General features: G+C 46.0%; 1 protein-coding gene across 1 annotated transcript in view; it reads right to left on the bottom strand.

The window, feature by feature from the left end:
• Nucleotides 1-12,576, bottom strand: part of ATRN (attractin) — a 181,212-nt gene that overhangs the window by 37,304 nt on the left and 131,332 nt on the right.

Here is a 12,576-nt window from a genome sequence, read left to right as displayed (position 1 = left end):
GGACGAAGCCTTGGGTGGGATGGTTTAGTGTGAGGTGTCCCTGCCCATGGCAGGGGGGTTGGAACTGCATGACCTTAAGGTCCTTTCCAACCCTAACTATTCTGTGATTCTATGATTCTATGAGGCTGAAAGATTAAATTAAATTGAAAAAGCCAGGATTTCCCATCTTGTTAAAGTGAGAGAATAAGCCCCAAAAGAAAAGCCTTGACAGAAGCAGAGAAAATTGATCATTTATTCTTCTGTACCCTAAGATAAAGTGTGTAGTAGCTGGGTTCTTTTTAACTGGCTGTTGCAGAATATAAGCATCTCCTGCTTTCCCCAACTATACTCCTTTCCTTAAATCTAAATAGAAGAAAAGGAAGAATAAAATCATCAATATCCAGGGAAAGTGCAAAGATTTAACAAAGCAGCAGATTTAACAAAAAGCACTAATAATAATAATAAATAATAACAGCTGCTGACTCTATTGACAGATCTTATCATGGTGAATGCTCAATGAGCAACTTCAAGGCACACAAGCTTTTTAAGATCAAAATCTTTCCTTTTAGATACCTGGACCCAACGGAAAGCCTCTCTTCTCAAGTATCACATTGATGGGTAAGAGAAAATGTCTCCAAACCTCCCTCCCCACTCTCTAGGGTGTATTTAAAGACAGTGCTTAAAGGAAGATGAAAACAGATAAATTATTTCCTAAGGTGCACTATTTACAGTGACTGCTGGGCTCTGTATGCTACAACAGGGATTTCTGTGGAAGGGGGGACTGGCGTGCCCCTCTCCCTGTCTCTGCGCATGGCTTGGTTCTTGCCATTCTAGGGCTTCCAATGGAGACTACAGCCATGCAGAACAGACCATGGTGGGAGCAAGACTGTGACTGCTCAGTACTCCCTGCCTTTGACGAGAAACTCAGCTCTGCTTCCAAAACTCTATCCCCCAAGCTCCTATTTCCAAACAACACTGTGGTTTCCACTGTGCTCTCCCACCCTACTCATACAAATAGCCATGACTACAATGATCATAGAATCCCAGACTGGTTTGGGTTGGAAGGGAGCTTAAAGCTTACCCAGTCCCAACCCCTGCCACGGGCAGGGACCCCTTCCACTGGAGCAGCTTGCTCCAAGCCCCTGTGTCCAACCTGGCCTTGAGCACTGCCAGGGATGGGGCAGCCACAGCTTCTCTGGGCACCCTGTGCCAGCGCCTCAGCACCCTCCCAGGGAAGAGCTTCTGCCTAAGAGCTCAGCTCAGTCTCCCCTCAGGCAGGTTCAAGCCATTCCCCTTGGCCTGGCCCTACAGGCCCTCGTAGCCCTACAGGCTTTCTTGTAGCCCTTTTAGTTCTTGGAAGACCGCTTCCATTGGACATGAAGCCACTGCTGCACTGCTGACCAAAAACCCAGCTTACAATGATCAATGCCATCAGTTCTCTGCTGGTCCCTCTCTTCCTAACATGTTTGCCTTATACGAGCTGCAAGGGCTGCACATTTTGGCCTTCAAGCATTACTACAACTGGGAGTCCTACTCTACAACGGCAAATCCTATAGCAGTGACTAGTGCAAAGACTTGGAAATATATATCATTAAAAAAAGGACAGACAGCAGGAACCATTCCTTGAGATGCAAAAGGAGGAGAGCCCATTCCTCACTCCATGTCATTATCCACAGCCTATATATTATGAAAGCTGCATGTGATTGGGCACTGAACACTCAAGGGGCAACACAACTGCAGTTCTCAGGCTTGGATATGCACAAGAATATGTTTTACTATCATATAGTGTATGAGATTAAAACATTGGCACTTGTGTCACTTCAGCATTAAAACGTCTGCACAGCTTTGAAAGACTCCTACAGTGCCTACTTCTTTATAAATCTAAGCAGGATCATGGTGAGATTTTTTGGGGCCCTTTCTCATTTCAAGACATATGTATTCCAATCACTTCCCCCACATTTTCTCGACATACTAAAATCTGACATTATTTCACTGTAAAAGCCAGGCCATTTTTCTGCAAGCAAAAATAGTTTAGACAAGCATTGTCAGTGGCTTTTATTTTCCTGTTTCATGGCATCATAGAACAGACCAAATCTACTCTCTTGAAGGCCAGGGTAGGGAGCTTGATGTGCACCCTCCCTGGAGAAGAGAAGGCTGCGTGGGGACCTCAGAGCAGCCTTCCAGTGTCTGAAGGGGGCCTATAGGGATGCTGGGGAGGGACTCTTCATCAGGGACTGTAGTGACAGGACAAGGGGTAACGGGTTCAAACTGAAACAGGGGAAGTTTAGATTGGATCTAAGGAGGAAATTCTTTCCTGTTAGGGTGCTGAGGCACTGGAATGGGTTGCCCAGGGAGGTTGTGAGTGCTCCATCCCTGGCAGTGTTCAAGGCCAGGTTGGATGAAGCCTTGCGTGGGATGGTTTAGTGTGAGGTGTCCCTGCCCATGGCAGGGGGGTTGGAACTGGATGATCTTGAGGTCCTTTCCAACCCAAACTATTCTATGATTCTATCTTGAACATCATTTTATGGTCACTCATGCCAAGGCTGCCCTTGAGCTTCACATTCTTCACCAGCCCCTCCCTGCTGGTGAGAACAAGGTCCACACAGCACCTCCACCCCTTGGCTCCTCTATCACTTGGAGAAGGAAGCTATCACCACCGCATTCTAGGAACCTCTTGGATTGCTCATGTATGGGTGTGCGCTTCAAGGAGGCTGAAGTCTCCCATGAGGACTAGGGCTTGTGAGCACAAGACTGCACCTACCCAACTATAGCCTCATCCACTTGGTCTTCCTGGTCAATCAGCCTGCAGCAGACCCCACTATAATGTCCCCTGCCCTCTCTTTAATCCTGACTCTCAGTTGGCTCCTCATCCATCCCCAAGCACTGCAGCTGGTCACAGACACAGAGGGTAACACTTTCTGTCTCTTCAGCCTGGTCTGCATCCTCCCGTTTCACCGCTCCAACCGTAGGAGCCATCCCACCACATCTCTGTGATACCAGTAACACAGCCCTGCAGGCATGCACACAGTGTGCAAGGCCAAGGTGGATAGGGTCTCGAGCAACCTGGTCTAGGTGAAGGTGTCTGTGCCCATGGCAGGAGGGTGGGAACTGGATGAGCTTTAAGGTCCTTTCCAACCCAAATCATTCTACGATTTTATGATCTCTAACTCCTCTTATTTATTACCCACTCTACATACGTTTGCACAGAGGCTTTTAAGTTGGGCCTCAGTGCTAAGCCAGCTTTCTGGCTGGAGGGGCTGGAATTCCTTTGTGCTGCTCTTCAGGTGCTCTCCTGCTGACCTGTGATGCCTTTCCAGGCTTTAGGCATCTCTTGCTGGCAATGGCATCAAACTCATGGATTGAGGCTCCCCTCCCTACAACTTTTAGTATAAAGCCCTCCTCATCAGCCTGGCAAGCCTGTAACTGAAGATGCTCTTCCTCTTCTCTGACAGATGGACCCCATCAGGCCAGGTTCCTCAAAGCCAGTTCCATGATCTAAGTAGTCAAACCCTGGCTGTGACACAAGTCCTGTAACCATTTATTGATTCACCAGATTCAACTGGCCCTTCGGATGGGAAGGCCTGATGAGAAAACTACCTGCGCTCCAGAGTCCCTCAACCACCACTCCCAGGGCTCTGTAATCCTTGATACTCCTCACACTGCTCCTGGCTATGACACTGGTGCCCACATGAAACAACAGCAGTGGATAATGTATGAGGTTTGGTCTCTTGGTGACATCCCTGATATGGCCCCCAGCTGGCAGCACACCTCTCTGCAGAGTGCATCAGATTGGGAAAAGTGCCACCATTAACTAATAAAGCATACATTACATCTTTAATTGCTATTTTTGTTAAGGAAGCTAGCATGCATTATTGATGACTGAGGATTTCATAGAATCCCAGATGGGTCTGGGTTGGAAGAGACCTTAAAGCTCACCCAGTTCCAATCCCTGTCATGGGCAGGGACAACTTCCAGTGGTCCAGATTGCTGAAAGTCCCATCCATCCTGGCCGTACCTGTTCACACATTCAGCTTTCCCAAAGCTCTCTACTGCTGCATTAAGTACGATAGCAGACTGTACCACCTGGGAACAGTATCTCTCCTGGACAAGGTCACGTCTGGACTAGATGGGTTTTCACTTATGCCACAGATGAGCAGGCACGAGTGAATGATGGACCAGAAAAATCCTGAGTGCCCGCATTTGTCTTAGGACTCCTGTCGGCTCCCCATGGCATGAATGCCACCACTCTTGCTCAATGCCTTTGGTAAGCTTTTTTCCTCTTGTTTTAAGCTCCTTTTTCCCCCAAGAAACCTAAAGGCTTTCTAAGGTGCAATGTTTGATTTATCCCTGAGGCCAAAAGAGGACAGTGCTCCTTGAAGCGCAAAAGTCCAAGATGTCTCCATGCAAAACCAGCAGAGCTAAGATCGTAAGGTAAATCTTTGGTCTGCTTTGGTTTCAGTATCATTTTCACATCATCATACAAACGGAGGGTGGAAACAAATCAAAATCTTCAAAGCATCAGGGAAAAGCATTCCTAGCTCCTCATTTAATTGAATCATGAAAACAACAATATACAAAACGTGTGCAGGAGTCTCCAGGACAGGCTGCCAAAGCTCAATACCTACAAGGCCACCATGTTCACCTCTTGACTCCAGTGAGAGGTTCTATTTCAGATGCAGCTTATGGGCAACACCTACTGCCATGCATTATCCAAGTCTACCTCCTCAATATCCCTTTATCTGGGGAAAGGAGACGGAAGTCCAAAGAGATGGATAATCAATCAACAATCTCAGCACCTCTGTGTTATAAAGACCCATTTTACAGAGGTTTACCTTCATGAGGAGTTTCTCAGGTGGTCAAGCATACAGATGAACCCGCGCTGTCCCATCCTGCCATTGAGATCTCCCCCTTTCTGTAGGTTACCCTTATAAGACATATGTGCTCCATTCACATTTATCTATCAGACAGCACCGGAAACATACACACCAAACTGAGGATACCCATCAAAACATGCTGAATTCCTATCAGGATGGCTCCTTTTTAGGACAAATGTGACCTCAGTGAGCTGTCCATGTCGCTTAGGGAGAAGTTTCCCTGTGAGGGTGCTGAGGCGCTGGCACAGGGTGCCCAGAGAAGCTGTGGCTGCCCCATCCCTGGCAGTGCTCAAGGCCAGGTTGGACACAGGGGCTTGGAGCAAGCTGCTCCAGTGGAAGGGGTCCCTGCCCGGGGCAGGGGTTGGAGCTGGAGGAGCTTTAAGGTCCCTTCCAACACAAACCAGGCTGGGATTCTATGATTTGAACATGGTGTCTCCCTAAATAATCATTTACATTTAGTCCCCTGGAGAAAGAAGGCTGGAGTGAAGAATTAAGAGCATCACCTTTATGCTTATATTAAATATATCATATAGAAATGTATTATATATCCTTATATTAAATCCCCTTTCCAAAACATAACATTGCATGAGATTATACATGCCAGAACCTCACAGGTTTCTCTTTCCTGCCTCACTTCTGGCACCACAGCCAAGACTTCCTGAAGAAAGCACAGTCAGGAATTAACAATTAGGGACTAATAAAAACTCCTCCTAAACCACAGCACCCTGTATTTCAGAGGAACAGCACCATACATCTTTGTACCGTCACAAGGAGGCAGCAAATACCCACAAAAGCCATAAAACCTCTAAGGAAATACATTTCCCCCCTGCACTACATCCCCCTGGCAGCAAAGGGAGGAATGAAATGCAGCACCCACTTGCTGGGCTTCAGTCCATCACCTACTGGAGGAGCCCTGGGGGTAGAGCAAAGTCAAGATCTATGTGCTGGGTTTACTCAGCCGAAACTCTCCTGAAATAAGGTATGAAGACTTGTCCTCACATCAGCAGCTTTAAAGAAGCGTATTTTTCCCCATCCTTTCTCTTGGAAAGCAACTGTGTGAATATGGAGCCAGTGGAAAGAAACTTCTGCATGGAACGAGAGCTGCCTTGGAAAATGATGTGGAGTGAAAGCCTACGGTTGGCAGAGTCCTGGTCAAACACCATGCTCTGTCCTTAACTGGCTCAGCAATCTCTGTGCCAGCTATGAATATGCACCCATTTCCAAATGGCTTTACAAAGAAACCTTCACTGCAGGACTTGCTTTACCTTCTCCTTCTGTTCCTTGCTCCTCCAAAAATAACAGCCTACCAAGGGCCTCCTTCATCCCTGTTGGTTCAAGTCCTCTTTCTACACCTTCCTCTATCTCAAACACTGCTTCTCCTCACACATCTCTCTGAAAAGAAGGTAAAGGAGATGGAAATGTTCCTGGGGTTGGAACATCCCAGTACATTCCTGTAAGCATGTATGGGCAAAACAGCACATCCAGGAGCTGTACCTCAACTATCAGCTCTTGTATTCTCATGTTTCTAAGGCCAGCAATGAGTCCCATTTGAGAGCAGTTCAATTTTTACAACAGAAAAAGAGGAAACCAGAAAATTCAGCCTTAAGAGAAGCTGTGTGGAGACCCCAGAGCAGCCTTCCAGTATCTGAAGGGGACTACAAGGATGCTGAGGAGGAACTCTTCATCAGGGACTACAGCGATAGGACAAGGGGTGTGATGAGTCAAAATTGAAACGGGAGATTTAGGTTAGATATAAGGAAGAAGCTCTTCCCTGTGAAGGTGGTGAGGCATTAGAACAGGTTGCCCAGAGAAGCTGTGGCTGCCCCATCCCTGGAAGTGCTCAAGGCCAGGTTGGACATGGCTTGGAGCAACCTGGCCTGATGATCTTAAGGTCCCTTCCAACCCAAGCCATTCTGTGATTCAGTGAAACCAACTGGAAAGAAAAAGAGCTGTCTGCAGTCATCTAATACCCTTGGAGAGTTTTTCATCCCTTTACTCGTCTTTTGGGTAAAAAACAACTTTCATTGGTCTATACAAGTTATAAAGACTTATGCTTATGCAGCATAAATACTGTAATATAGGGAGAAGTTCCATTTATATTTTATGGACACTATTCTATTTGATAAATAGCCTAAGCAATCCTTAATTATTTCTTAGATTATTTAAGTCCAGTCAACAAGCTACATGCTCATAAGTTATCTCCCCTCAGCTGGCCTCAACACATCCATTAATCGCTAGTTGATAGACCTTCAGCTCTCTTTATACCACCGGGTATTCCCACCTTGGCCAAAACCCTGAACTTCCCCACCCTGTCTGGTTTTATTCTATACTCAGAGCTCTTTTTCATAGCAGGGAAGATATTTTCTCCACTCCAGGTATCCTCAGAGCATCTTCAAACAACTACTTTTCATTTCTAAAAGGCTGGAAAACTTCATCAGCACTTTGAGATGATGCATTCTCAGGAGGAGCGAAGGAAATCCATCCGGCATATTAGGGCCCAATTATTAACCTCTCCTACATCCAAATTGCTAGTAAAAAATGGCAGGTTTAAATGCCAAAATATACAGCAGCAGCAGTACTAATACGCTTTAACATATATAGGTTACTTAATAATTTTAGAAAGCACTGCAATGACTACTAGAAACACATCCCAGATTATTTTGATGAATTGGGAGCTATTGAAGGGCTATTTAAAAGTAAATTTTAATCTGCTGGAGAGTTACAGGACACATTTTTAAGTACTTGATGCGTTAAACCTCAAAATAATTGGTGTATGCACATAACGCAGGAGGAGCACACACGGTTTGCCTTTGCCAAACAGGTATCTGCGGCCTACAGCAAACCAGCAGATCTGATCTACAGATCGAACCTTACCCTGCTGCTGAAGACGGCACCGAGGTTTAACAAGCCACAACCCATGTTATTTATAGCAGGGGATGCTATTTTTCATTGTGTCTGTTTTAGGAAGCTACTTCTTGGCTAGCACAAACCATCTGACGCTACGTAAAACAGTGGCAGCTTCCATAAACACATCAGCCTAACCGGAGGTCTTTTCATAGAATCATAGAATAGTTGGGGTTGGAAAGGACCTCAAGATCATCCAGTTCCAACCCCCTGCCATGGGCAGGGACACCTCACACTAAACCATCCCACCCAAGGCTTCATCCAACCTGGCCTTGAACACTGCCAGGGATGGAGCACTCACAACCTCCCTGGGCAACCCATTCCAGTGCCTCACCACCCTCACAGGAAAGAATTTCCTCCTTAGATCCGATCTAAAAATCTAATCTTTTGGGAAAGCAGGTATTAGTATATTTGTCTGGGTTTTCTTTGTTTGTTTGGGTATTTTAACTTGGGTTTGGTTTGCTTTTTAGCATTCAGATTTGTAAGCCCTTCTTGGGCACAACATTAGATAAAGGGAAGAAGTCATCTTGCAGGTCCAGAAGATGGAGGTTTAAGTAAACACACCAAAAATCATGGGACACATGATGAAACTGGAATGGAAATCAGTGTTATTTTGACCTGTGCTTTGAAGGCTTTTCCCTATACTATTTTCAGACAGGAAAACAAGCTATTCCAAAGGCAGGGAAGTCTGAGCAGGCTGTAGCTATGAGTAGGACTGGGGACCAAGCATGGTGTTGGCCATGGTGATTCCTTCCATTCTCAGTTCTCCTCTTCTGTAGTCTCTCCACCCACCTGGTCATCTTGACCACTTAACTCATCATAAATACCAAAATGAATTAAAGTCAGTGGAGAGTGATGTGGCTCACCCTAAAGTGGACACTATGCCTGGTAACCAAACTGCTCTTAGGTGTCTGTCAGCTGCGCCGATTAGAACAGCTTCAACACAACACAGAGAAACCTCAATAAAGAGTGTCAAAGCTATAAACTAAATCCCACCAAACAAAGGTTTAAAAACCCAAAGCGGTTTTATCACCCCCTAAACCACGATGCTGTCACAGGAGACTTTCAAGTCCAAAAGCATAAATAAGTGCAGACAATGGTGGGACTAAGGAATGGAGGAGAGACCAAACAGCCCCAGTGCTCTGGTCTGCATGTGATCACTGTGGAGGACAAAGTAGAGAGTGATGAAGACAACATGGAAAACAGGAGAGATGCTGAACTGTTAAACTTCTTTCTTGTTAGATATAATGTGAAGATCCTCCCAAGCTCTTCCTTTTCCTCCAGAAGGGCTTCAGACTGTATTTTAGACATTACGTAGTAATGCCATTTGTGCTGCAGTAAAAAGAATACTTAATAAGCAAAAAGAGTGAATAACGTACCTGCAGCACAACTTTAGATTTGAATTATTGACACAGGTCATTCCCACTTATTGAAAACACCGGGTAAATGCTTACAGCCAGGAAAAACAATATACAGCACATTAAACCATCTGCCTGACTTGCACAGAGACCAATACTGCTCTCTTATAAGTCTTCTGAGGACCTAGTCCAATTATTTGCACAGAACTAAAATTACATTGTTCGATATTGAGACCTTAGGAGAGACACAAGATGTTTGATGCGATGAAAACACAAAACTGGCAACTTTTGTTCCATTCAGGCAATAGGCCCATTTCTCTAATAATCATTGTGAGACTAAGATGGAACTAGAGAAAGTCAGTGATGAGCACCCTTAGAAGGATGTCTGAAGGGGAGATATGAAAAATAAGACATACAACAGTTGAAAAATGGGATAAAACAATGCATGTGAGGACACAGAAGTGCAGTAGAAGGCACCACAACTCTGTAGTAAATCAGTTTAACAAAGCTCAGGATGAGATTCTAGAAAAGAATCAGAGCCCAACTGGTTTGTGTTGGAAGGGAGCTTAAAGCTCATCCAGCTCCAACCCCTGCCCCGGGCAGGGACCCCTTCCACTGGAGCAGCTTGCTCCAAGCCCCTGTGTCCAACCTGGCCTTGAGCACTGCCAGGGATGGGGCAGGCACAGCTTCTCTGGGCACCCTGTGCCAGCGCCTCAGCACCCTCCCAGGGAAGAGCTTCTGCCTAAGAGCTCATCTCAGTCTCCCCTCGGGCAGGTTCAAGCCATTCCCCTTGTCCTACTGCTACAGGCCCTACTAAAAAGTCTCTTCCCATCTTTCTTACAGACAGGTGCAGTGGCAGACATGGATTTTTTGGAAGATAAGGAAGCACAGATACTTACTAGAGACTGTCAAAGAGCTCAAACTATCTGCTGAAAGACAACAGCAAAGCTCCTGCCCAGAGAAACGACACAAAGATGATCCAAGGGCTGGGAAGCCTTTTGAGGAAAGGCTGAGAGAGCTGGGACTGTTCAGCCTGCAGAAGAGAAGGCTCAGGGAGCCCTTGTCACCATGCTCCAGTATTTAAAGGGTGGCTCAAAGAAGATGGAGACTCCCTTTGGACAAGGAGTCCAATAGAGAAGATAAGGAGTGATGGGCACAAGTTACTGCTCGGGAGATTCTGACTGGACACAGGAGGAAAACATTTGCCAGTGAGAGCAACCATCGGAATAATCTCCCCAGGGAAGTGGTGATTCCCCAACACTGGACACTGCTAAGATTGGGCTGGACAGGGTCCTGGAACATCTGGTCTAGGTGATGCTGTGCCTGGAAAGGTTGGACCAGATGATCCTTGAGGTCCCTTCCAACCTGGGATTCTAGGAGAATCTGTTAACCCAGGCCATCTGTAAAGTAAAGAGCTATGTTATGAAAAGCAAAGAGGAGGAAACAGAAACACACAGTTTGCCCGCAATTCATTCAGCTCTGCAAACGTTAACAGTATCATTGCTCCTGCAGCTCCAATTACAACGCAGTATTAATGACCCTGTAACTGCACCGTTCTACCCAACCTTTATCCACTGACATTTTCATAGCTTGAAATAAAACATTAACGTGATGCAGCATAAGTACTGGTAACACACAGCCACATGCCCAGCTTTGTACTGAACACTGACTCCAGAAGGAGCTCCACAAGTATAACAACACCTCCAAATGCAAGGAACACCCCTCCTCTAACCCGCAGTAGTCTGGCTCTTCATGAAATGGAAATCAAATCCAGCAGACCTGTTTCATCCTGCCCCACGCTGATGCTGTCTAATGTATAGTCAGGTTTCTGGCTTCTCCATCACGTTATGCGCTTCACCACGTCCAGCCAATGCCTGGGATACTCCATAAACTCAGCAGTGCTGGAGTTTGGGAATGCAGCTTGGTCTGCAGTGCCCACTGAAAGGGCTGACTTGACCTCAGTCATCACCAATGTCAGCAATGACACTGAAAATCTAACCCCCATGTTGCACTACACAGTTCCCCATGCAGCTCAAGGCACAGCTGTTTCTTATAGCAGCAAGGTGGAAGAGCACATTTAGGATGCGGTTACAATGGAGGATGTGGCCTCTAGAAGATGCAATGTGCCACAGCATCACCAGCACATAAAAAGTCCCCTAAACTACCTGCAGAATGGCAAAACGAAACAAGACCCTTGAACATGCCAAAGGAAAGTCATTCTAAATATTCATGTTCCAGAACAAATTCTCTTTTTGTGTCCATTACGGTAAAACATGGAACAGGTTGCCCAGAGAGGCTGCAGATGCGCGATCCCTGGAGGTATCCAAGGCCAGGCTGGATGTGGTTTTGGGCAACCTGATCTAGTTGAAGACCCCCTGCAGGGGTTGGACTAGGTAACCTTTGAAGGTCCCTTCCAACCCAAACTAGTATTGTGTGCAGTTCTGGTGCCCTCAACATAAAAAGGACATGGAACTGCTGGAACAAGTCCAGAGGAGGCCACGAGGATGATCAGGGGCTGGAGCACCTCCCGTATGAAGACAGGCTGAGGAAGTTGGGGCTGTTCAGCCTGGAGAAGAGAAGCTGCGTGGAGACCTCAGAGCAGCCTTCCAGTACCTGAAGGGGGCCTATAGGGATGCTGGGGAGGGACTCTTCATTAGGGACTGCAGTGACAGGACAAGGGGTAACGGGTTCAAACTGAAACAGGGGAAGATTGGACTCGATATAAGGAAGAAGTTCTTTCCTGTGAGGGTGGTGAGGCACTGGAATGGGTTGCCCAGGGAGGTTGTGAGTGCTCCATCCCTGGCAGTGTTCAAGGCCAGGTTGGACGAAGCCTTGGGTGAGATGGTTTAGTGTGAGGTGTCCCTGTCCATGGCAGGGGGGTTGGAACTGGATGATCTTAAGGTCCTTTCCAACCCTAACTATTCCATGATTCTATGATTGCACTCCAAGTACTGATATATATCTCTGTTTCCTAGTTAGAGGTGGCCTGTGTCCCAAAGGTGGTTTTACCAATTGTCTTTAGGCTTTGCAGGAAACATTTTCATTGCCTCTACTCCATGTGCAAATGTTCAGCTAACTCCATCTCATTAACATCACAGGGGGCTATCAGATATTACTTATTTATGACCTAACTTGGATTCAAGTGTAATTATGAAATGCACCCTGGAGCATTAAAAATGCCAGCGTTTCAATAGTTTCCCCTACAAATAGCAGAGATGGATCATGCTGTTCTAATATACTGCTTAATTAGTGAGTTGTAAAATAAAAGAGAGGAAAAGGAACTAAGCAGTAGCTACAGTTAAAGAATCAAAGCACTTTTAATACATCATAAATGCTTCCTTGGAAAACACCAATAAACTCTCCTCTCCCAAATACACATTTCTTATTCCTTTGGCATAGTATGATCTTAATACTGCAACATTACTTCTCGAGGAGATCCATGATAGCAGTGATGGAGGGAA

This window comes from Lathamus discolor, chromosome 1 (genome assembly GCF_037157495.1).
Source record: "Lathamus discolor isolate bLatDis1 chromosome 1, bLatDis1.hap1, whole genome shotgun sequence".
Lineage (NCBI taxonomy): Eukaryota > Metazoa > Chordata > Aves > Psittaciformes > Psittacidae > Lathamus > Lathamus discolor.
This window is presented reverse-complemented; position numbering and strand designations above follow the sequence as displayed.